This window comes from Lissotriton vulgaris, chromosome 6 (genome assembly GCF_964263255.1).
Source record: "Lissotriton vulgaris chromosome 6, aLisVul1.2, whole genome shotgun sequence".
NCBI lineage: Eukaryota > Metazoa > Chordata > Amphibia > Caudata > Salamandridae > Lissotriton > Lissotriton vulgaris.
Genome location: NC_141694.1, coordinates 1713260934 through 1713287832, shown reverse-complemented (window position 1 = coordinate 1713287832; position 26899 = coordinate 1713260934). Strand labels below are relative to the sequence as shown.

General features: G+C 47.6%; 1 protein-coding gene across 3 annotated transcripts in view; it reads left to right on the top strand.

Annotated features, from left to right (window-relative positions):
* The window catches only part of BPNT1 (3'(2'), 5'-bisphosphate nucleotidase 1), a 238623-nt gene that overhangs the window by 8065 nt on the left and 203659 nt on the right, over positions 1-26899 (top strand). The window contains exon 1 of one of the 3 annotated variants that reach the window (XM_086927923.1): positions 3154-3272. The exons of 1 other annotated variant lie outside the window; for it this stretch is intronic. The gene's annotated coding sequence lies outside the window, so the exon portion shown is untranslated. Of the gene's footprint in view, positions 1-3153; positions 3273-3819; positions 3952-26899 lie in introns of those variants that run through there. One more of the 3 variants, XM_086927920.1, reaches the window with a different exon arrangement.

Genomic DNA, 26899 nt, shown 5'->3' with positions numbered 1-26899 from the left:
CATATAGGACGTCCCCTAACTCTGCAATGGAATTGTTAAGGGGACACAGACCAAGCACTAGCTTAATTCCACAGTGTTTGAGAGCTACGATAAATGGAGTTGATATTGCTGAGGTGGATTTTAAAGAGATCAGGTGGAAGATGGAAGTATACAAACATAAAATGAAGAACACTTTGGAAAATAGAAGTGGCATGCCAGGCAAGCAAGATGTTAATATTGGAGATTTAATTTGTTTAAAAAAAAAGGAAGAATGTGCGTAAGGGTCTATCATGTTGTTCCGAACCCGAATAAGTAATTGAAGTGGTTATGAATTCAGTGTGTGTGGAAGGGGGAAGTGTGTGGAACTTTAACAGAGTATCTGTGTGAAAGGGGCCTGTGACATGTCAGGTTAACAAGGATGATGGAGGCAATGTATTTTTAAATGTCAGGAATGGAGAGCCTAGTGGAGTGGGTGACATTGCTAGATCTTTACCTTTGGCTGACATTCCCAATGACTTGACAGTGATGTCAAGGCAGGCAAGTGGTGGCAGAGCACATGCTATGCCTATGAAGTACCAAGATTATGTTCTAACGTTTTAATATCACAATATAAATGTTCATTATGAAAGGGGGGAGATGTGTTGAGTGTTGTGATGCACGAGCACAGTGACTCTCCTTTTTGCTGACGGGCTCGTGCTCACATATCTTGCTTGTGGTGTTTTTTCTTGAAGGGATCAGCGAGTATGCATGCATGTGAGAGTGCGACTTGTAGTGTACTCACACAGCAAAGTATAAAATGAAGTAGCTGACTATGCAGAGGAAGTGACATTGTGTATGTTCAATATGTATGATGCGCGTGGAAGGCTTAACAGGGTGATATAAGGCCCTGCTGTTGAGATTAACAACATTCACAACCTGGATGCCGACTTGTAATGCTGTCTAAATGCAAATGGACTAAAGGAGAAACATTTTGTACCTCTTCGTGTTGTGGTGTCTTTCTACAGGGATCACTCCTCATGAAACCCATGTATGTTACATTATGCAGTTGTAGTTTAGTTACAACTTGCCTCTAGCGGTGGATGTAACTTGAAGTCATGCAAAATGACACCGATTTACGCTGGTAAGTAAGCCAGCATTTAGCGCTATTATCTTAGTCCTTGTGTCTAAAACGGACCCAATGATGCTTTTTACACTAGGAGAAAAGCTCCAAATACAAGAATACACAAACAGCAACAGCGGCTTGCTAAATTATTTTATTCCTGTGCTTCTACGTTATACTTTTTAGGTTTAAATCTTTTTATTGGTTTGAAAGACAAGAAGGACAAAACAAGATGCATCAAGCAATAATGCCCAGCTAATATGCCATTGGCAGTTAAACGCTAATTAGTGCATTCAGAACAGCCAAGAAAAAACAAACAAACCTCCTCCTTGGCCCGCCCTCCCCCCTCTTTCTCTCCCTCCCCTCGCCCCTGTAGCTACAGAGGAAACCTCTGAGGCCAATATCAAGCTAGTTAACAGCCCTGAGGCTGGGTGGAATATTGCGATAGTGCAGTGAGTCGCAATTCGGAGCATAGGAGGTCGATGAAAGGGCGCCACAGTTCCGCAAAGGAGGCTCTTTTGCCCTGGAGAGAGAAGGAGATACGCTCCATACCCAGCATGTACCACAACCTGTGCAGCCACCCCTGTACCGAAGGTGCCCTATCTGAGCCCCATGTTGACAATATATTCTGTAGCATCTCCCCCAGGGCTACACCCATCTGCTTCCCTTTACATGATTTGAGGGGAAATGTAAGTCTATCAGAGACACCCAAGATAGTGTATTCCGGAAAACGTAGGATAGTAGTATCGAAGTGTTGGTCTATTTCATCCAGGACCAGTGTCCAGTAAGCCTTATGGGACATTCCCACAATATGTGCAGGAGGGTGCCTACGGCTCCACATTCCCACCAACAGCATGGGGAGTGACTAGGATTGCTTTTATACAGCTTATGGGGGGTGAGGTACCAGTATGTTGTTATCCTGGTAGCAGGCTCTTCGCTGGAGATGTTGTGCTCTGAGTATCGGGCCCTATAATGGATGTCATTCCATTCTTTCTGGATCAATGTCTGCCCCAGCTCTGCTTCCCACCTTTTCTGGCCTGCAGACTTAATCTCTTGTTCTGGGGAGTGTAAGATGTGATAAGAGTTCTGTGATGAGTCATTTTGTGGATTGCTTTGATAATAACCATCGTTCATAAGGGGTAAGCCTTCTGTCTGCTCCCTGACGCAACTTGGGTTGCATCACCCAATGACGTATCTGTTGATAATGATACCGCTCGGTTTTGAGAATAGCAAAATCAGCTTTAAAATCTTCAAAAGACATGGGACCCTTCTCATTAAAAAAGTGCCCTATAGATCTGCGCCTGCCCTGTCCCAATGGCACTGCGTTAAACTTTTTGTGCCAAATTACTCATAATTACACAAATGGGCATAATTGCCTAATTTTTGGTAATTTTGGATCAAAAAGAGTAATGCGAAATGACTCTGATTACTTAGGCGTAATTAAAAGTCTGAGGCGGTGTGTGTGTGTTTGTGTCCTGACTAAAATACTTCCAGCTATAATTGCTCGGGATTGGGTAGTCCAAGTGCTTTAAATGGGCAGGGGCTGATTGATACTGAGTACCTGCACTTCTTTAATTTGAAAGAGAGAGTACCTGCACTTCTCAGCACTGCTACAATACATTTAATGGGAGAGTACCAGCACTTCCAAGGAGAAAACAGGCACTCTAAATATTGAATACCCGTACTTCTGTATTTCCAATTAAAACACTGGGTATCCCATTACACAAGCTTGGCATTGGTTCCTGTGTTCACAGTCAGGTTTGGTGTGACAGCTAGTCAGCTATCAATTATCTGTGGCTAATGTGATTCACAGCCCTGCACAGTGGGACCTCCTCAGTAGCGTGGGTGTTCCATACCCTAAAGACAACAGGACTCTAAAAGATCACACTGTTCTTCAGCTGCTCTTGTGTCAGATCTAATAAAGGGACAGATTAAACTACAACACCCAGTATGCAATGAAAAAAACATCGACTGGATGAACTGCTAATACATGGACTGGAAACTTAAGCGGCAGCCAGCCAGGTGCTGAGCTTTACACTTGGACAGCAGCACGGGGTTTGGTTATCCATTTACTAAATCAAGACTACACTACCGAAATGCAGAGGCAAAAACCTGGACTGGATTATCTAGTAACCAGTGATGTGTTTTAATATGAGCGTTGATGTGGCCATCTTGCTATGATCAAACTTCGATGGTATGTTAAGAATAACATTCTTTTAATTACTTTCTGCCTGTTTTTCTTGTGGGCAATCGAGGGTTAACCCGCTCATTATCTGAGAGGGCAGAGAGAGCCTTACAAATGCAGATGTGAGCATGTCACTGTAAAGGGCCAACTTTAACACTAGTTGGATAAACGTTGCCTGTTAGAAAACATGTGTACCAGAACAGTGCCAGCAGTAGCTAAAGTGCCTGTAGAAACACGAAAAAAGACAACAGTCGGCTGGATTCTCCTTCCTGAATCCTGACTCACCCTCGACCTAGAGGTTAGTGTTAGGTGGAGCGCCTGACTTTTTTCTTACTTAATCAAGTGCAGCACATTGTGCAGGTGCTTATCAATGGCATTGCGAAGCAAGAAAAACAAGTATGTAATTGGAAACTATTCCTTAGTTATGTAATTTAAAATAACAATACACCGTTTTTTTAATGCTTATGAAGAATGTGGTACTGCTTAAGTAGCCCGCGAAGGCTCACGTCGGGATATCTCGAAATTCAAAGATGGCTGCTGAATTTCCTCGTAGAAAGGCGGGGTTTTGCTCTCCCATTGCCCAATCGGCCTCCTTTAGGTGATAGTGTACAGCGACCTCCTATGAGCAGCTCTTCCTTCACTACTCCCTGTCACTGAAAGCAGCAGCTTGCGGCACAATCTCAGCCAGGTAGGCGGCATCTCTGCTATGCTATCTATACACTGTTCCTCTTGCAATGCCTTTATGTATATGTGACATACACCCAAGAGAGTCCAGCGTCTATAAACACCGATTGGGGCTTTTAAAACCTGTGATTACCATCACTGCTTAGGTTCCAAAAAGTAAGTTATACTTTTATAAAAAGGTTCATGCGTGTTTTCTTATTCTTATTAAGTAGGAGAAGTGATTTGAGTAAAACTTGGCGAATTTTCCGTAAAATTAGCACCATGTTAACACCGGGCTACAAATCTGGCAGCTCAGGCTGGGTATTGTGCCAGTGTTTTATGTACGTTGTGTAGGAATTGCATGCAGTTGTTAAACATTTCATCCTTGGTAATTATTGTATTATCGTTGTGCTGCTCTCAGTTTTGATATTTAAACATTATACTTTTAATTTTGTTTCCAACCTTAAATTACTTCATTGTCCCATGCCCTCTGAAGCAGGAGAAAGACTTCCATGATGAATTAGAGTAAAGTTGAAACAAACAAATGCCGTGGCCATAAACTGCCTAGCACGTAAAGCCAGTGTGCTTTCTAAAGCCCCAACTCTCGATACTTTAGACCAGGTGAGATCTTCTTAGTTTTTTTTCCAATTATTTGAGCCCGTGCCTGGCATGGCACACATTTATGGCTCACTGAGTCAAGGCAGCACTTTGCAATACGATTTAGAAAGTCCAAGAGGTCTGGCTTTGTCAAAAAAAAAATCTGCAAACAGTCAGTATGCAAAGGGTATCTGCCAAACATATAAAATGAAGGAGTGGCGCAAACCAGCCCTAGCAATGAACAGCACTCCTTTTCAGTCAACTTTGCACATGTGATCAGAAAAAAAATGATCTCACTCTCAGTGAATGGCACTGCTCCATGCTGTATATTTTCTGAACTGTTATGTAAAATGTAAGACTTGCCAGACAAGCCAAATCTAAAATCTACTATGGAAATCCGTACACTTTGCCTCTAGACTAATTGACGAAGAAAAATAACAGTAAAGCGGTTCTGGAATCGTTTATTGGCCACAAATAGATCACACTTTAAGTGTGCACAAGATGTTTAGGCATCTGCAGAAGAGAACTATTTGTGTCTAGTAAGTCTAAGGTTATAATACTGTTAAAGTACTTTATGTGGGTAGTATACTTGCAACCTAGATCTGAGTAACTTGCCAGTGACAAGTTTGAATATATTGCCTACTTTAGTGCACTCAATGTAATCGGCAGGTAATTGCATCATAGTATAGATTGCTCAGTGGGTTAATGAGTTTGTTGCAGAGATCCTTGTGCCATCTCCATGTTTCAAGCTAAAGTCCTGGTGAAATGCTCAGTGGGTTTGCACTTGCTGTATGTACACTACAGGGTACAACTTTAACCCCTTGCTGTTTTTAGCTAAGTTGTTACTTCTAAGGTTGATAAAGTCTACACAAAGTTGTTCCAGTACCCAGCGCAGCTCAATTTGTCTTCTGACACTTATTTCTATTTAGGGTATTTGGACACATACAGTTGCTGACTGTCCTTAAAGTGAACAGCAAAACACACAAGATGATGAACGGAAGGTTGCACAATGGCAAAACATTCACCCCCTGTCACAAATCTGGGTTTAATCCATCTTTATTTTGCTCACCAAGCCACCCCAGTTCAGACATGTCCATATGCAAATCAGTCTTGACCCTGTGCCTCATGGGAACAGTCCAGCCCGAACTGCCAAGCCATGAAATCCCCAGAGGTAGAAAGAAGACAGGCTAAATATAACAGTTAGCTTGTCTGCCCTCCGTCTTTCAGCATTTTTCCTTACAATGTATTGTTGCACATAGCCTCTGATGCTGCATTTACACGCGTCCCACACGAAATTAACCGAGGTTGAGTGAATATTAAGTGTTATAAATTCATTTGCATATGGCCATGTCTGAACTGGGGTGGTGTGGTGAGCAAAAAAACGATGGATTTAGGCCCTGATCTCTGTACTGGGGTGAATGTATGACATTGTTCTGCATTCTGTCCATCAATTATTGTTTTTGCTTTTGTCCTTAAAGTGAGCCATTTTGCGTAATGCCCTTTACTACCTTTCCATGATGCTGCTCAGTACAGCACAAAATGTTAGTTGTTGGATGACAGTGAAGCAATTGGGACTGAATGTATCCTTGTCAGCCCACATAACCAGGACACAGTCAGGATGTTTTTCTAGAACTGGGGTAAGAACATGGTTTCGTCAAAAGAAGGGCTAATCTCTAACATTTGGATGGTTCCTTCTCCATGACAACACTTCTGTGGATTGAAATTTCGATCTCTGAAGTTGTTCCATGTGAGATTGCTTGCCTGTCTTTTTTTTCATTTTGGTTCTCACGACTTAGCTTTCTGGTGTGCCTTTTTATTTTCCAATTCTGAATGCAGGTTTCCAAGTACCAGTGTTGCAATTTGTTCATTACCTACCTTTTCATACCATTATAACCTCAAAACACATTGTAAGACATGTCCTTTCAGCTTTCTTAAATCTTCTTATGCATCGCTTTAGCTGACATTGGAGCTGGGATAGCTGTTCATTCTCTCTTTCCACTGATTATTCTAACTTGCACACACTCTTTAAGAACTCTCTGCTGTCACCTTTCTAGTGTGGCAAATGGCTGGCACTTTTTCATGACTTGACAAATGTCAGGATACCTCTACTTGCCAACCAATCCGAAGCAAACTGTCATGGAGTGGGACGTGTCCTGAGTTTGTGTTTTGGGACCGATATGTAGGATAGAAGTGCCTCCAGAAGAGTTGGGAGTAAGAATTGCTAACCAATGGTGTTCCTACATGGGAAATTCGGCTTCACCGTCTAGCTATAGACTATACAAGGAAGACTGGGTAGTACAGTTGAGCAAAACTTTGAACAGGGATTTTGCGAGAGTAACTACAGCTGCTATTTGTTTCTTGCACATTAAATAACATGGTAACTAAGAGAACACACCTGGTTCAGGATAATCTTGAGGGAGGGAATACATATGTCGCTCAGCCTTCCAGGAGCCCCCATTGCAGAGAGGGGGGATTTCCATCACTTTTTAAGATTAATAGAGTTCTTCAGGCTCCCTCTACCAGATTATCGAGGGCCCAGCAGACCCGTCCAGTTATCCACAATTTGAGGGTGTCACCCGCATTGGGGGTTGAACACACGCCAAATCAGGCTGTCGCCTGCAGTGCGCGCTTGGCTTCCAGTGCCCACCACAGATGCCTTGCTTTCACCCAATTCTCCTCTTTCACCGCATTTGATATTCTGGTGACTTCCCTGGGATGTACTAGTGATTTTGCGTTAGCACAGCAAACCGTAAACGTCTATGTTTAAAAATGTAAATATGATTTTTTTGCAGAACTTTGAACTAAACGTGTTTGTTTTTGGAAGTGTATTTTTGCTATATTTATGTTACATAGGAAGCATTGTTTTCAACCATTACTTTTACATTGTAGTATAAAATGTTGAAATAATTTCCTGTGACCTAAAGTATTGTAGACAATAATTTTCCTTGTAGCTCTGCTAAAAATGTATTAAATAATTTACGGAGATGCAGTGCTTGTTAAATGTAATCCTGATTCATTCATTAGCGCCACCTAGTGGCACCGCGAAGTATTTGTAGTGTTTTTTTTGTTTATCCGTCCATTTTCAAATAGGAATAAAATCACACAGGGATAAAATCAAATTAAGACAAAGATTGAGCAAGGGGGAGAAGGGATTGCAGGAGAGGTATCCAGGGAAACTTAGTGGCTGAGGTCATGTCTTGCCGGTCGGATGTCCTCTTGCTAGTTAAGATGTCTGCTGATGAGGAGATCCTTTAGTTGTCTTTTGAAGCTCAAGAAGGAAGGTTTGTCCTTATATGAACTGGAATAAAATTCGAGATTTTAGGGGCATTGCTCGAGAAGGAGCTACCTGGGTTTTTTTGTTTGTAGACTTTGGGTGGGATAAGGAGTAAGGCATTTGAGCTTCCTAGGTTTTTTGCCTGCCTTTTTAGGTCGAAGGCCTAAAAGGCTGCGCTTGCGCAGTCTTAGGCCGGAGATTTAATGAGTCTGAGTAGCGCCGAAGGTCCCGCCTCCGTGCCCCATCTCTCCTTCATTGGCTGGCTTCCTAAACGGAGGCCAGCCATTGGAGGAGAGATCAGTCACTCCAATGTAGCCCCGTCCTTTTCGGATTTGGGGGCGTCATTTTTGATGTTCTTTAGACAGTGACGTTGTCCGTCACTCAGAACATCAAAACCACGCCCCCAATTCAGAAAAATTTCAGGAGCGCTGGCCGCCATTAAGCTGTTTGTTGTGCATGAGGTAGGTCGCATGCTCCCGCTGTCCTCGTTCCCGCCCCGAATCCGAAAGTCGTTGTGGCCGCCGTTTTGTTTTTGCCGTTTTATTTTTCTCTAAACCCCCCCACCCCCCCCCCCGCGGCTCTCCCGTCCCCCGCGGCTCTCCCGTCCCCCGAGGCTCTCCCGTCCCCCGAGGCTCTCCCGTCCCCAGAGGCTCTCCCGTCCCCCGAGGCTCTCCCGTCCCCCGAGGCTCTCCCGTCCCCCGAGGCTCCCCCGAGGCTCTCCCGAGGCTCTCCCGTCCCCCGAGGCTCTCCCGAGGCTCTCCAGTCCCCCGAGGCTCTCCCGAGGCTCTCCCGTCCCGTCACGTTCAGCCATGGGGCCCTTCACAAATCAGATTGTTTTCATTGTGTTTCATTGTTTGTGGGGCTTGGGCACATGTACGATGCCTAATGGGTAATCGGCTAAGTACAAAAAAGGACCAACCTATGTCTGCAGGGTCTTAGGGTACCAGCCTTTTGTGTAAGACCTTTGGGCCCCTCACCTGGCAGTCCCTGTGTGGCGATCACCACAGAAGATTCGTGAGCCTCTGTTGGGTCCAGTAAGCCTTCTAAAATGGAGCCAGCTGGAGATGTGTATTCAAACCCCCCTGTTTCGCTACTGGGCCGGCTCCTTTGTTTTCAAAGGTTTTTGTGCACTCATGTGTATGTAAGTGTGTATTTGTGTCTGCTGTCGCCTATGTGCGCTTTTGCATGAGCATCCACATAATTATCACTACCTGAAACCGTGTGTATGCGCGCATCTATGTGTTTGTGACTGCATGCTCCCATGTGCGTTTCTATTATTGCGTTAACCCGTATGTGTGTGGGTCTCAAGTCTTTGCATATGCGTGTGACTGTTTGCATCCATGTGGCGTTTGTGACTGCGTGAACCCATGAGTGTGCCTGCACGTCTTTGTATGTTTGTGACTGCGTGAACCCATGGTGTACGCCTCCTCGGACCTCGAGTATGCCTGTGCGTGTCTATGCCTTCTAGGCCCCAGCCCCTTGAAGCAGACGGAAGACAAAGACTCCTGCGCCTGCTTCGGCTCCGCCCCCATTTTGTCCGCGCGGCCTATTGTCCTTCTGCCTCTCGTGTTCCGCGGTGGATGAATCCCAGCGGCCCAGTGTTTGTACAGCGATAAGGAAAGAGGGGAGGGGCTTTATCCTAACCTTGGTGCTTGCGAGGAAAGAGGCAATGTGTGGCTAAGCAGCGAAGGGGGCCGAATATGCTAACGAGCCGTTTCCCTCCATTCCCTCTGCCCTACCCGCAGGCTCCCTCCGCCTCCAGTGATAGATCTGGGCTGTAGTGTCGAGCGCAGCCGTGGGTTCTTGGCACACGGTCACACTCTCCGCAGAGCCGTGATTAAGAATTCCAGACTCACAGAGAACTATAAAATATTTCTGCCTTCTGTGCCCATGACCTTCCAAAGAGATCTGTACACCTAAGCACCATTCTAAAGGAGCACAGTACACGAAAAAATCACCAGGTCAGCGTACACGAAATAGCTCTAAGAGTACTGACCCCACTGAGCTCTGAACACCAGAGCGTCTATAGGGATCCGTGCACCCATGTATCTACAGGGCTCTGTGCGTCTAAAACACACACGCATATTTATAGGGCTTCTCAACCTGCAGGGCCCTGTACACGACCATGCAGCACCGGAAAACATGTACAAAACACACACACGTACATACATATCTAAAAGGCTGTCTACACCAACGCATCTATTGGGCTCTGTACACCAAAGTAACTACAATCCGCTGGTCGCCTGAACAAAGAAACAACTATAGAGCTCTGTACGCCTAGAATCTATAGGGATCTGCACACTTGAAACAATCATTCACAAATCTCAGTAAAAACACACACACATCTGATAATGTACGCCGAAATATCTCTGGGGCACTATGCAAAAAATATCTATAGCGGTCTTGTCTTCTATGCCGTTTTATTTTTCTTTCCATGTTTTGTTTTTGCCGTTTTATTTTTCTTCCCCCCCCGCCCGAGGCTCTCCCGTCCCCCGAGGCTCTCCCGAGGCTCTCCCGTCCCCCGAGGCTCTCCCGAGGCTCTCCCGTCCCCCGAGGCTCTCCCGAGGCTCTCCCGTCCCCCGAGGCTCTCCCGTCCCCCGAGGCTCTCCCGAGGCTCTCCCGTCCCCCGAGGCTCTCCCGAGGCTCTCCCGTCCCCCGAGGCTCTCCCGAGGCTCTCCCGTCCCCCGAGGCTCTCCCGTCCCCCGAGGCTCTCCCGTCCCCCGAGGCTCTCCCGTTCCCCGAGGCTCTCCCGAGGCTCTCCCGTCCCCCGAGGCTCTCCCGAGGCTCTCCCGTCCCCCGAGGCTCTCCCGTCCCCCGAGGCTCCCGTCCCCCGAGGCTCTCCCGTCCCCCCCCCCCCCCCCCGCGAGTCTCTCCCGTCCCCCCCTTGGCTGGGAAGAGCTGACTCCATTGGGCTCTCTGATTGGGTGTTGCCCTGTAGCTCTTTTCTTTACAGGGTCACAGTGCTCCTTGAAGACGGTTTGAGAATATTCAGCAGGCAAGATATTGAGCAGTCTCGATGAACTTTAAAGTTTAAATCTGCCGCTGCTTTCAATGCATTTCTGTAATCTGTTTTCCTACCCTTCTTTCTGATCAAGTCTAGAACCATTTTTACCCTTTAGTGGCCTTAAGCTTCTATTCAGCGTTAGCATATACCTGTTATATTGTCTAGTGCTTTCTTCTTCTGGACTCGTAATGTTTGTAGATAAAGGAAGAAAGGCAGTGGGAGATTAAGTGATTAAAGAAAGATCGCACAATTCGCCAAGTGGGTAAAGAAAATACACCAGGCGAAGGGCAGTTTGTTGGGGCAGAAACCAGTAACATGGCACCTAGACAACATATCTGCTAGTATTCTATGGCAAGAAGTGGCTTCACATTGCTGACATCTTCAACACTATAAGACTGTCAGAGCTCCTTAGAATGGAAACTGCTTCCTCTTTGAAAGCAGGCGGTAAAGTTGTGAGTGCAGAGTTGTGAGTGCGCAGAGTTGTGAGTGCGCAGAGTTGTGAGTGCGCAGAGTTGTGAGTGCGCAGAGTTGTGAGTGCGCAGAGTTGTGAGTGCAGGTGCAGAGTAGTGAGTGCTGTTGAGTGCAGAGTAGTGAGTGCTGTTGAGTGCAGAGTAGTGAGTGCTGTTGAGTGCAGAGTAGTGAGTGCTGTTGAGTGCAGAGTGCTGTGTATTGGCAATGTAAATGACAATGCCATTTATTTATGATTAAAAGAAATGTCATGAGCAATGCCAATAGCTCTACCTTTAATGATGCCGAGACCATTGCATTGTAAATGCTTGTTTTAGTTTTGAGACAAGGTAAGCTGTTTTCCTGGTGTGTAGGGCTTTGTGAGTGAGACGGGCAGTTCTGAAGTGGCAGTAAGCTTCAATTGGGAGCCATTTTAGTTCTCTCAGTGCAGAGAGATATGATCATATTTTTTTGGTTCCTGTGACCATTCTGGCTGCTGCATTGGGAGAACTTCTCAGGGGTGTAAAGTGGGATTTCACAGTGCCTGTGAAGGGGGCGTTTCCGTAGCCTAGTCCTGACCGCACCTTTTGCCTGTGTGGAAATTACGAGGTCGTTTGGCTGTAGGTATGGTTTGATCTTGTTCAGAAGTTTCTGGTTGTAGAAGGCATTCTTCTCACTGTTCTTTACATGGTCTTTCATGTTCAGTTTAGGGTCTAAAGTGATTCCTAGAGATTTGACAGCATTGGCTAGGGTAACTTTGCAGTTAAGAACGTCTAAGGAGTTTAGCCATTACCATATCTGGGGGGATTACTCTAACTGTGCTATGAGTAAAATTTCTGTCTTATCTTGGTTAAGTTTTAGGTGGTTGCCAGAAAACCAATGTTGTACTTCTTTGAGGTTGGCGTTTAATCTGTGCATGTCGTCTATCATTGAGATTTCCAAATAGAGCTGGGTGTCATTTGCATACAGGTGAAAGGGTATGTTTGCATTGCTGAGAATGAAGATGAGGGGCTCCATGTAGATATTGAACAGTGTAGGCGAGAGGATAGAGCCTTGGGGAACACCCTGGGTGATTGGCATTGTGTCAGAGGTCAGATGGCATATTTTTATTGTTAAGAACAATGCTCCCTCTAATTATTTTCCTCTGTGTGCGGCAGAGTAAGGTCTATGTGCGCTGCAGCCAAGGCTATGTGCGCCAAGAACCTGATCGCGCATGTAGACCAGGGCTTTGAGTGAGATGAAAAAGCTCGGGGATCTTTCAAAGGGGCGTAACCGATGCAATTGTGGCTTAAAAGCAATTACGCTAAAAATGTGCATCGCATAGTGTGCCACCCGACTGATATTTTGCTGCTTCTGTCATTGCATCCAGATATATAATACAAGTACATTACACCTACAAGAAGCCAAGACTATTGGCTTTGCCAATTGTTGGTTTTTTGCATCAAATTGTACATAATATTGAAAATGCTTCCGCTCTTGTGGTTGAGGTTGTGGCTTAATGCTCGAGCTGTTGATATAGGAGGTGGGTTTTGAGTCTCGGGTCAGCTCAACATCCTGTGATTCTGGGCAAATCAATTAATCTCCCCATGCATACAAAAAATATAATAATAAATCATGTGAAACGCTCCAATACTTTTGGGTTGAGTTCAAACTATATAAAAACTTGCTGCATTTCTTTTCTAAATGCGGGGTAGAAACCATAACAGATGGAGAAAGAATGAGGAAATAGAGGGGAAGCGAAAGGGAGGGCAGAAAGGAAGAATGAAATATAGGAAATGTGAAAAGAAGGAAGAAACCGTGAAAAGAAGTAGAGGTCAATAAAAGGATGGATACAAAGGTGAAAGGTTTGAGAAATGGAAGAGTAAAGTTATATTTGCATGGGTGGGTGCACGTAAGAATGGATTAACCCCTTCCATGCTCATGACGGAACGGTTCCGTCATGAGCGTCGGTTGGCCTGTGCTTATGACGGAACCGTTCCGTCATGGTTCCATAGACCCAATGGAACGTTCAGCACAGCGCCAGAATTTGCGCCGCGCTGAAGGGGTTAAAGGATGAATGTTTGGATAGATTGATGAAAACCTGGATGGAAGGGTGAAAGGATGGGTGATAAAAGGTGGGTGAAATAATGGATGAATGGATGGATGGAATGGTAAAGGAAGGATGGATGGATTAGATGAAATGACAGACGGATGTGAGCATGAATAGACAGGTGAAATGGACGTTGGATAAAAGGCTTAAAGGGTGGAGAGATTAAAAGATAGAAGGAGGGATGAGAGAACCTCTTCTAGGGAGGACAGACCTTACTAGCTTCACTCTCCTGATAGCATTTGACGTACCAATCAAATTGGGGGGTGTTTTAGTTTGCTTTTTGGCTACCCCTGTGTCCACATACGTCTTCGACAACAGTTAAAGGCTGTCTATAGGCGAGACCTGGAAAGGCCTGGCGAGGGAAAAGTTTAAAGTTAGTGGCCCCTAAGCCCAGGAGCATAAGGGGCCCACAGTCATCTCTCTTTTTTTTTTACTACCAGATGATGGTTTTGGCAATTCTCTTACCCCCTTGCAGAACGGTGCCCGTGGGGTTCTTGCTTTACCACTGTAAACTGTAATTTCAAGCAATCCTTTGTGGTGCTGATTACATCGAAATTAATTTTTTTATTGCAACCACAACATGGCAGTATCTATGAATAAAATTAGTTGTGAACAATTAAATACCGAGAGCCAAGCGCCTGGTTTGTCTCGTATAAATCCACTAGAAAACAACTAGAGGGACATTTCACAAAATGTTAGGGTAGTTCTAAGCAAGTCAGTAGGAGTGGAACAACTGAAGTGCTACAAGGTGGGGCACTAGCCGCTAGACTGCCCCGACAAACAATGATGTACTTGTTGAATATTTGTAGAAAGGGAGTTGCACTGAAAGGGCTGCTATGTGAAGCTTCGTAACGACATAAAAATTAAAAATTGCAGCTGTGGCCATCCGTGCAGTTAAGCTTGGAGGGAGCCTATTAAGATTACACCTCCCAACTGCAAGCATGCACTTTAAGGACGGTTGGGCCACTTTAGCACTCAAGCCAGATGAATATTAATGTTTACACAAAGGGAGCTGCAGAAAAGGACTGCCAGTAAGGCTACTTAAAAAATGAAAAATGGCAGCTGAGGCTATCCATGCTGGAAAACTTGGAGCAGCTTATTAAGATTACACAGTCAAACCGAAAATGCACCTAATGGACGGTTTGAGTAATTTTTTTGAATATATGTTAGATTGACTTGAAATGGCTTAATAGAACTGTACTTCTGAACTGAAAATATGTACTTTACGGATGGTTTGCTACTTTTGCATGTGTGCCAGGTGGTCATATATTGTAATGTAAATAATCATGGCAAGCACTTGGGTTTGGAACCTTGCATTTTTTTTAGTGTTTTTCTATTTTGCATATAAGACATCTCTGCCAATAATAATGCCCATTTGTTTGATCCTTTCTAATGTGGAAATGCTTTTAGAATAACAGACTTTTATAATGTGGTTTTAATGTTGCACAGGTTTTAATTAACCATGCTAATAAATAAACTTGAAGCTTGAAAAGAAAAAGAAAAGAATGGCTGATAGATATCTTTTGCCTTGTCTTTGCTGCATGTCTTCTCAATAGAGAGAGGCTCATAGCTGCCAAGGTTTCAGATTGCTAAGTGTGACATTTTCAGAATTTGAATTTAATTATGAGTGACATTCAACGATTATGAGTGACACTTTCTCGCGAACAAAAATCAAACCGAGACGAGGGAAATATATACATTTCAGAAATGACACCCATTTGAATAACGAGAAACTCTAAGATTATCTTAAAACTGCTGCTAAGTACCAGAAAGGGAAGGGCAGTCCTCCTCTCCTCAACAGGTGCCAAAAGCAATACCACATCCAGTGCTTAATTTGAGCCGGAGCTTTCCGGTGCTCAGCACCAGCACTTAATTGGTTTCCGATGCTCGGCACTGGGACCTAATTGTCAACTCCACACATAGGGCAGTCTGCCACAAGGTGGCGCTGCTCATGTAATTAAGGGTCGAGCAGTATAACAGTTGTTTAGGAAAACAATATACATAAAAAAATACCAATTCCTGCCCCCCCCCCAGCCATTCCATTAGCTTTGTTGACCTGGAATAATCTAAACTGTCGCATTTACATGCGAGAGAGATGGTTAGTAGTTGTTTTAGAGTGATGCTAGGGAGGACGGGTGGTGCAAGCTGCAGTGGCCTCCTGGTCAGAGCCCTGGCACTTAATATTTTACAAACATCTACAGACCTCGCTGTTTGTCAATTCCCTCCTGAGGCGGAAGCCGGGAGGTTGCTGTGTTGTGCTACTATTCCTTCGTGTGTCCCTGTTGTGTCACGGACCTGAAACCTTGTTTTTACTCACTTTCCACTTTGTTGGATAGTCAGCAATTTTAATTCCTAATATCGTTTCCCCGCACTCTGGGCCAGCCTCAGCCGAGTCAGGCGCTGAGTCCTTCGGTCCCGGGCGGCCAAATTTCGTAGTGGCCATCTTGAGTGGGAGGAAGCGCTTTCGCGCATTCTAGTTGATAGCATAAATGGGGACGGGCATGCCTCCACGCAGCGGACGCGCTGTACCTGCGCCATACCTGCGCTGTACCTGTGCCGTACCTGCGCCGGAGTCGTGCCTGAGTCCAGCCCGTCTGCGCCCTACGTGCCCTTAAAGCACTGAGGCCATCCTGGCAGCCTTGTCACCAAAGGTTTTTACCCAAGAGACTGCTGGATACTTTCGAGTGCCGATGCATCGAGGGGGTTAATAATTCCATCTGCTCTAATTCTCTAGGTAATCCGGCCATGACTAAGGGACAAAACTCTCCTTCACTTAGTAAGGAAACGAGGTTTCTTATTAATGCCCGGTCCCTAGTTAAGAATAACATTGCATTTAGTGATTTCATCTCGGATAGGAAACCCTCATGGGCCTTTGTCACTGAAACATGGGTCTCAGAATCCACCGGGCCCGAACTTGTCAATGCCATCCCCGAGGGATATGCTCTCTCAAGAATGGATAGAGTGGGTCGCGGGGGGGGGGGGGGGCGGGGCGGGGGGGGGGGGGGCGGGGGGGGATCGGCATACTACACAAAAGCTGCATAATATGCCGGACCGAGCACCTCCCTTCCCTGCGGGATTCCTACCATGCCATGCACTTCATCTTAAATCCTTCCCCCACGGTGTCCTTTGCAGGTATTCTGATTTATAGACCTCCTGGCCCTAGGTCTGCTTTTAGCCATGACCTTATGGAATTTTTGGAAACATATATTGATAAGCCAAACTTGACCATCCTTGGTGATTTTAACTTCCATTTGGAAAACCCGAACTCGGTGGCGTCTTGCGGCCTGTCGCAAAGAGTTGGAAGTTCCACACACTCTGCTGGTCATACCTTGGATAGGGTATTTACCAACGACCCCAGGTTGGATATAGATTCCCCTCTCCCGGTCAGACCCTATGGCCGTCCCATTTGAGTTTACACCACAACCCCTTTTTGCGTCCATAGTGGACACCAACAACTGGGTTCTGAAAAGGAACTAAAGGGGCCTGAATAATGAGTCCCATGGCCCTGTGTTGGCCAACCTTAAGCCCCCCCCCCCGACAATGGACACCGACACAGCTGCCCTTGATCTCGCCAACACTATCTCGAATGCCGTGAATCTGTTAGCCCCGGCTAAACCTCACTACTCCGCCAGGAAACGACCTTCTGCCCCTTGGTATTTAGACTCCCTTAGACTGCTAAGGCAGGAGTGCAGGAAGCAAGAGAGACTCCGGAGGTCTCATTTTGATCTGAATGAAAGGACTAAACATAAAAGTCTGCTTAAGGGATATAAAGCTGCGGTATTAGAAGAAAAGAAAGCATATTTCACCAAATTGACTGCCTACCTTAGCTCCCCCAGAGAACTATTTAAAATTGTAGATTCTCTGACCCTTTCTCAACCGCCCGACTCTATTGTGGCATTCCAAGAACTGTGTGATCAGATTTCCACCTTTTTTCATATCAAGATTATGGATATTCACCAGCCCTGGAAGCCCTTAACCTAGATTTAGAGGTTGCGTCGCCCTCGGTCACAACTCCTATGCAGAGCCCGGCTAATGGACCTAGCAGTGACTTCTCTAATTTCCCCCCTCTCACTCTGGAACATCTTAATCAACTCTTGGATAAGCTTAAATCCGGATACCCTTTGGATCCGTGTCCTCTAAAGACTTTGAAGGAGTGTAGGGATGTCCTGCTACCTCCGCTTCTGGAGGTGATGAACCTGGCGATCTCCGAAAGTGTCTTCCCTGCGTCATGGAAGATGGCGATTGTTAAGCCTCTTTTGAAGAAGGCTACTCTAGATCCTGCAATCTTAAAAATTTGTCACCCCATTTCCCTGCTTCCTGCTCCTGCTAAGATGCTCGAGGCCCACCTCAACAACCACCTGAGCACCTTCCTGGACAACTTCAGCTTGCTTGATCCCTCCCAACATGGCTTCAGGAAGGCGCATAGTACTGAGTCTTCCCTCACAGTGGTGGTCAATAACATCTGCGCTAAGGTCGACAGTGGCCAGACTACCCTTCTGGTCCTGCTCGACCTTACAGCTGCATTTGACACCCTGTCCCCCACCATTCTGGCTACTCGCCTTAGTGAGATGGGAGTGGACGGGCCAGCGCTGAGCCTCCTGACGTCCTTTCTCAACCAGCGTAAGCAAAGGGTCAAGCTGGGTGACTTCCTCTCCCCCGTTAAGCCTGTGCAGTGTGGGGTTCCTCAGGGCTCATCCCTGAGCCCCACACTTTTTAACATCTATGTGGCCCCACTCGCCAGGCTAGTAAGATCGTTTGGACTGGAAGTTTTGTCGTATGCTGACGACACCCTGATTATGGTATCCTTATCTCAATCAGTGAACATCACAGCCTTAAATTTCACGAACTGCATGGAAGCAGTGGCGCGCTGGATGATTAAGAACTTCCTGAAATTAAATGGGGAAAAGACCGAGGTTCTCGTCTTCGGAGGTAAACAAGAGGTCTGGTCAGTTGACTGGTGGCCTCCTGCTCTAAGAACTTGCCCCACGCCCTCTCATGCTGCCCGTAACCTGGGGGTTATTCTTGACACCACTCTCTCCTTGGACAAACAAGTCAGCAGGACGGTCTCTACCTGTTGTGGTGTCCTAAGAACTCTGAGAAAAATTACGCATTATCTTTCCCCGGAAGCCCGGAAACAGGTCACGGTGGCCCTTATCTCTTCGCGTTTGGACTACTGCAACACACTATATTTAGGAATAAATAAAACACTAGTTCAACGCCTACAAATAGTGCAGAACGCGGCAGCCAGGTTTGTTGCGGATGGCCCTAGACGTTCATCAGGCTCCTCAATTAGAAAATACCTGCATTGGCTGCCCATGCAGGCTAGGATAAGCTTTAAGGTTCTATGCCTTACCCACTGTGCCCTATATGGGTCTGGAGCAGAAGACATCAGGTCCCTTGTGTCTTTCTATGCTCCTAGCAGGGCATTGCGTTCTGCCAACAAGAACCTTTTGTCTGTTCCTTGATCTGCTAAGGCCAGATGGGGAGGGAGGGCCTTTTTCTCCCTTGCCCCGAGACTGTAGAACATGCTTCCCGCTGAGCTCAAGGGCCATGCATCTCTCGCATTCTTCCGTAAAGCCTTGAGGACCTGGCTATACACAGGAGCTTACCTGTGGTCGACACATGTTTTACATCTCATTCAGCTGCACCATCTTGATGCGCCTTGATGCCCTCGGGCTAAGTTCGCGCCTTATAAATCCTAGTTCATTCATTTATTTATTCATTCATTCATTCATTCATTCAAATTAAGAACTGACCACATCCTTCTGGCTTTCTCCCATGCACACACTCCTTCAAAACGCCAATTCTCCTTCTACAAAAGTCTCATACACTAGCATAATCTCCTCTCATCCTACACTTTACACCTACTTGCACTACATTAGTGCAGATAATTGACATCTCTCTCTCTCAGTGTAAAATTGCCAATAATTAAATGCTACTAAACCTTACCAGAGTATTCATTAAATCCAAACTTTTTCCTGTTGACTATTGCTATAACTGGGCACCTGCACTATTTGAATTTAAAAGGGAGTGCATCTGTACTTCTCAGCAATGCTGTAATATGTAATAGAACAGCGGCACTTTGGAGGAGGAAATAGGTATTGTGGAAAATAATTAGCAGTAATTTTTGTAGGCTTTTTTTAAATTTTTTAAAATTTATTTTTTAAAACCTTTATTATATTTATGCACAGAACACAGCTGTCAGCCTACAACCCAGCGGGCCGGCCGCTATGACATTTAAACAGTATGACGTCTCACAATGAGGCTCCCCAGTACCTTGTTTGGGGGTTAAGCGACCCGCAATATATTCATGTACATAACGTAGAATCAAAAGACAAGTATTGTAGGTTTAGTTTTGAAATTTTGATGAACTGAACTAACAACATAAAACACAGACACATGGCAATAATCAATTACAGGGAATCAAAGGGAGAGGGCAGAGGAGTCCGACTAGCGTACGATAATGGAGCATATGTCTCGGGATGAAGGGCGGCGAGGAGTTCGATGAATACATACTATTACAAACATAAGTCCGGAGCGCCAACTAAGGGGACAGCGAGATATCAATGGTGTAGTCCTGTGGGGGAGTGCAGACATTCCCACAGTAAGTGTTCCATTGGGACCAAATTCTACCCCATTTCTTAGGTCTGCCCCGGGCCACATAGACCGTCTTTTCTCTGAACATACACCAGTCCATGTTCTCCTTCCAAGCCGCTATCATGGGTGGTCTGTGGGAACCCCAGAGTTGTGCAATATCCCTCTTGGCAACCATGTTACCAAGAGTCGCCCAAAAAGTCTGGGCCGTGTTGTAGTCCGTCGGTTCCCAGACATTAAGAAGGCATGGTCTGGCCTCAGGCAATAGAGAGACCCCGGTGACTCTTTCCATAATTGCATGCACTCTAGACCAGAAGGCAGCCACCTCAAGACACTCCCAAATGATATGCAGGAAGGTACCACTCATACCGCAGCCGCGCTTACATAGCCCATCAAGAGAGTAACCCATTCGCACCAGACGCGTGCCAGTCACATATACACGATGGAGGATCTTCAACTGTACAAAACGGAGGCGGGCGGGTATGGCCACCTCCTTAGGGGAGGAGACGGCCGTTTGCCAATCCTCGTCATCTAGTCCCAGGCCGTCCGCGATCCAGGAGGCCCTGAGGCGCTCAAGCAAATCAGCCCTGTTATTGATGAGTTTTTTGTAAATCAGGGATATGGTACTGTCCGGCACATGGCCGTCAAGGATACGATCCTCCAGCAGCGAGGATTGGGGAATCTCCGTCCCCGGGGGGAAAACGGAGGTCAAGGCATGTCGCACCTGAATGTACCTGAAGTGCTCCTTGTCGTCAAGCTCATATTCAATTTTAAGCGCCTCAAAAGTCTTAATACTACCTTTGGACCAGAGATCCTCCACCTTGCTTATACCAATCATGTCCCATTTATCGAATCCTTTCGTTCTCCACAAATTGCCCAGATGACCAGAATCATACAACGGTGTCACTCGGGTTAACCTATCATTGTATGTAATGTAATGTATTGAGACTTATATAGCGCACGTATCACCCGAAGGCATCAAGGCGCTTGCCTTGGGAACCCGTCCTGGCTTTTTCCCTGTGAGATAACCCTTACTGGGCATCCCCAAGGTAAAAGCCAGGCATCCCGCAGCGGGTGGGCCGCCGTAGTGGAGATTAAGCTAGCTATTGCCCAGAGTTGCAGCGTGGGATCCCATGATTAGATTAGGCACCGAGGCGAGAATTATCGAGTCCGTGGACATTTTTGGGCTCAGGACCCTGCCACGTCGGGAATTGAACCCTTGTCCCGGGCCAGACCTCTGCATCAGGGTCTGCCGCTCTAATCAGTGAGCCACACTCCACCCCATAGCAGCATTCGCGTCTCGCACAGCACTTTTCGTGGTGCGAGTCAGGGCGTTAAATGGTTTCTTAGAATACAGTGCCCTGTTAAAATTCCCGCCTGGCAGAAGATGTTTATCCATCGCAAAGGCAGGAGTATGACCAGGGGCGTAAGTTACATGATTAACTGTGCATAGCTGCGAGGCCCAGTAGTAGCGTCTGATGTCAGGGAGGGCGATGCCAAAGATGTTCTGAAGTGCATATGAAGTGCATATAGGAACCTGGGGAGCGACATCATCTTAAAGAGAGTCGCACGCCCCAATGGGGAAAGGGGCAGTCGTCGCCACCGTGAGACGTCAAGTTTAAGCCGCTGGAGAGGAGCATGAAGGTAACGCTCGTAACGGACGGCGGAATTCAAAGAGACATGAATCCCCAGGTACCTAAAACCAGTCTCGACCACCTGAATCGGAAATCTACCAGGGGGTAGATCCCCAGCCAGAATGTAGACGCAGGACTTGGTCCAGTTGATAACAAGTCCAGAGTTCTTCCCGAATGTTGGACAGGCCACATGAAGGGCTCGCTCCCTCCCCGCATGCCCGGGCCCGGGCCACCGTCGGCACCATTGCCCAGCCCGGCCGCCATCTTGGACACTGCACCACGAGGCCGCACGGCCTCAGCTCGACCCCAACCCTGGGCCTGGCCAGGCCCCGACATCCCGGCACCACCATCCACCCAGGAGGTGAACGGACCACTTGGCAGGTCAATGGGAGCGAGGAGTTTCGATGGCTCTCCCCCGCCAGGTGCCGATCGCCCCCAGCCTCCCCGGGCGCTGGCTCCACCCCCCTGCTGGGTGTCTGGACTCCCTCATCCCGGACCTCCCGACCTCCAAGTGCGAGGGTCCGGACATCAAAGGGCGCCAGACCTATAACTGGGGCAGCTCCAGAGCAGGAAGGCAGTTGTATCCTGGAGTCGAGAGACACCGAGAAGAACTCATCCTTGACGGACTGCTGGCGCTGCCGCAGCCCTGCCTTGTGACCTGTCGTCCTGCCGTTGGCGCTGCCACGGCCCTTTGCAATTCGACCATCTTCGTTGGGACCTGCTGGCGCTGCCGCGACCCGTTGTAACTATCATCTTCGTTGGGACCTGCTGGCGCTGCCGCGATCCGTTGCAACTACCATCTTCGTCGGGACCTGCTGGCGCTGCCGCGGACCGTTGCCACCTTCGACCACTCCGGGATCTGCTGGCGCTGCCGCAACCCGTCCTTCAGGAACACCGAGCTCGAGGATTGTGAGCTACCCATCACCTCATCGTAACTGCCAAATTGGTAACAAGACTGTCCCGCTACCCCCTTTCCCTTCCAAGAGACTAGAATCGAGGGGACCCCTGAGTCCAGACCTCCTTGTACCATTCTACCGTACTTCAAGATTGCTTATAAAGAACGTTAAATCTTATCCTTGTGTGGTGCCTATTCTGTGGGGGGGGGGAGTTACTTGTCTGTACGATCGCTGGAGACGGCTCTCCCCGGAGACCTCTCCCCTTGTCCTCGGCCGACCCTCCAGGTCCCGTCTAACACCGAAGGAGGTAAGAACATCGAAAAGCACATTAAGAGACTTCCAGGGGGAGGTGAGATAAAGAAGAATGTCATCTGCATATAGCGAGACACGATCTTCAAAGTCAGGGGTCCACTGGATACCCTTGATCGAGGGCTCCCAGCGAAGCCACTCTGCCAACGGCTCCAGAGCGAGGGCAAAAAGCAACGGAGACAACCCTGACGGGTGCCACGTCCAAGTGTGAAAGAACCGGACACCCTGCCATTCACCACCACCTGGGCTAGTGGTCGTTCATAAAGGAGCTTCACCCAGGTGATAAATTTCGAGCCGAAACCAAACTTGGCGAGAGCTGCCCAGAGATAGGGCCATTCAATCGTATCAAAAGCCATAGTGGCATCGAGGGAAGCCAAAATGGCCGACTCAGTCAGAGTTCCAGCTCTCGCGAGAACTCCGTGGAGTCTCCTAAGGTTAAGGGCGGTATTTCGGTGCGGGATGAAACCGGATTGATCCGGATGGATCAAGTCGCCGACCACCTTAATCAGTCGATTAGCCAGTAATTTAGCAAGTATCTTGGGCTCGGCATTAAGCAGTGAAATGGGCCTGTAGGAAGCGCAACAATCACGCGGCTTACCTTCCTTGTGAATGACAACGATGGTGGCCAGGCGCTGGTCAATGGGAAGGAGACCAGTATCGAAGGCCTCGAGAAACAGATTTCTCAGATATGGCGCCATTTTTTCGGGCCGTAATTTGTAGAGCTCAATAGGCAAGCCATTGGGCCCCATGGCCTTACCAGATCGAAGGGCACGAATGGCACCAGCGACCTCATCCACTGTTGTAGGCGCATCCATCATGGCCCTATCCTCATCAGAGAGGCAGGGTAACGCGATATCGCGCAACGGCAAACGGGAGTCACGCTCATCTCTATCGCTTACCGAGGCATAGACCGTCTGGAAATGGTCCACAAAGCAATCAACAATCCCAATCGGGTCAGACACACGATCCCCATTCGACTTTTCAATCACCGGCACAACTCGATTCGCTCTCTGACTTGTCCAACCACACAATAAGCTTACCCGCCTTATCACCCACATCGTAGAGTCTACCCTGCTGTTCTCTATTCATGACTTTGGCTGCGTCTGTCACCAGGCTCTGTAGTCAGCCTGCTTCAGAGCTAGGGAGTGTAAAGTTGCAGGGGTATCATTCCCACCAATTCACTTTCAAGTACTGTTATCTCATCCTCGAGACGCAATAATTCTTCATGTTTAGCCTTCTTAGCTGCAGCAATCAATGACAGTGAATAACCCCGAATAACAGTTTTGAAAGCCTCCCATAGTGAAAGAGAAGAGGAGACAGACCCCACATTTTCATTAAAGTAGTAATCAATGGCCTTGACCAGCTCAGAGCGTGTCTTGGGGTTTCGCAAATACCAAGGGTTAATAGGAGCAACTCTCCCCTCGCTACCTACCCCAACCGCAACCCTTAGCCACAGGGGAGAATGATCAGAGATGCTCCTGGGGAGGTGACAGACTTCTCGCACGGAGGAAGAGTGGGCCGACGGCAGTAAGAAATAATCAATTCTAGAAAGACTACCGTGGGCCCCAGAATGGAACGTATATTGCAGTTGCGCGGGGTGTAGCATCCTCCAAGCATCCACCAATCCAAAGGTTTCCAGCAGTTCAGAAAGCCACATCTGGAAATTCGGTAAATCTCTGGGCGGGTAGTGATCAAAGTTACCAGAGACCACAGAATTAAAATCCCCCCCAAGAATAAGGAGACCATCAGGAAGCCCCAACAAAAGCCGACCAAGGTCAGCATAAGTAGTGGCATGGAGACCCGGGGGGACGTACACATTAACTATAGAGAGCATCTTACCCTCCCATCTCCCCGAAATAGCAGCAAATATACCCCTATCATCAAGCATTATCTCGTCTATTGCAAGGGGCAGAGAGGATCTAATCAGAATGCCCACCCCTCTGGAACCGGAGGTAAATCCAGCATGAGCAACCAGCCTATACCCACGCCTATCCAAAGCCCGGCAAGCATTCCCTACCAGATGGGTCTCCTGTAACAAAGCAATGTCAGGGGACTGGCGTTGAAGGAACTGAGAAACAACCCCACATTTTATCTTATCCCCCATACCATTAACGTTCCAGGACAGCAACTTTAACTCACCACCCCCCCATCCCGGAAAAGGACCTTAGCCCTCCCTCCCTGGAACCCAACTACAGAAGGATAAGAGCAAAGCATACAGTGCCATGTGAACAAAACAAATACAGAAACAATAACAATCCCTCCCCCCACCCCCCAACAACCCCCCGTTACAACACCCCCCCACCCTGCACCCCTGCGTACGACTCAAGAGCCACCCCAATTTGCCGTGTGCCTGTCACCCTCTCATAACTACACTACACAAAGAACCCAGGAGGAGGAAAATAGTCAACCCACACCCGAACCACCCTCGGGCTTAACCCTAACAATAATGAAGCAAATGGCATAACTCAGCTGATAAGTAGTAACAAGAAACCAGACGTCGAGAACCACAATGTCACTCCTGGGCCGATGCACCCCCCTCTGCTCCACCGGGGCGTCCGTTTAGATCGTCTCTTTTAGGCAATGAGTCGAGCCAGTCACTGGCGCAGTCTGGTCGATCAAAGAAAAAGGTTTGTTCCTCATATTCGATGCGTAGTCGAGCTGGAAACAACATCGCATACTTGAGGCCCAAGTCCCGCAATCGCCTCTTCACTCCCTGGAACCCCATCCTTTGTTGCTGGACCTGAAGAGTAAAATCCGGGTAGACCTCGGGAGGCTTGGAGGATAGCGTCTCTATCCCGAAAATGGAAAAGCTTTGCAATGATAGGCCTCGGGGGGCCCCTGGTTTAATCTTCCCACCCCGTAAGCGATAAGCACGTTCAACAGCGAAGAATTTGCTGAGTCCGGCGGGAGCAAGATGGTTGAGGATCAAATCCTCCACAAGGTGGTCTACGGTGGTGTCATCGGGATTTTCCGGCACTCCCACCAAGGGTATGTTGTTCCGCCGGGCCCTATTTTCATATTCGTCCAGTCGTCGGGCCATCAAGTCGTGCGATGATCGTAGGTTGCCAATTTCCGACTGTTTGTCCGCTATATCAGTGATGAGACTGGAGGTCTTTAAATCCAAAGCCTTGACCCTCTCATTGGTCTTGGCCAGATCCGCTCTGATAAGTGTGACATCGACAGCCACAGTATCGATCTTGGAGGCAAGAGCCTCATACTGTAGTCCCATATCAGCTTTCATCCCAGTAATGGCCCTCCAGGTCCTGGAGAGAAACCTCTGATGGCGCAGTAGAGTCCGTCCTGGGGTCCGCAAGAGTACGGCCGGTACTACCGGGGGAACCCTTCGGTTGCGTATAGCGGTCCATCACATTAGTCTGAGTAGGTCCCCCACGGATCGGCGTCATCGTCTTGCGCCTCTCAAACTCAGGTTTGGAAGCCATATTGGAAGCTGTGCCCCGAAGGGGCCCTCTGGATCTGGTGAAAATGGCCGGTGCTGGTGGGATACCAAATCTGAATTTTAGGCCAAAACGGTAGAATGCAATCGAGGGAAAAATCGAGGGTGGTGAGATATGGCAGGCCAACACAGCGGGTCGAAGCTGCACCGACTTGGGAGCCGATCCGCTCGTAGAATAGTCACTCAAGGGGTCGAGGAGAAATCGAAACTGAAAGCAACAATGAGGCCGACTGGGAGGATGTCCCTAAGGCCGTTGTTGTTGACTTACTCCTCGTCCCACCAAAGCAGCAGAGTCCCCAGTCTCGATCGGGGTGGGCCAGAAAGATGAAGTTGACGTAAAATCGGCTCCCAACATCCAAATTCAATTTTTGAAAGGATAGTGAAGTCAGCAAGCGTAGATCTTCAAAAGCCCATAATAATAACCAGGATATTTCGAGGATAGTCGCAGGAGGGCGGCGCGGGTCCTGTGAGCCCTCTGCTTACGCGACCATCTTGGACGCCCGCGTAGCTCCTCCTTGTATGCTTTCTTTTAAAGTACTGCCTGCAGCATTTCATAGGTATATGTCACTCCTCCAACTGCAGACATCACTCTATGAGCATGGATTGAGAGCCTCTTCTGGACATCCACTAACCAACTTTCTCTACTAGGCGGTTCTGCTAAATTGCCAATCACCC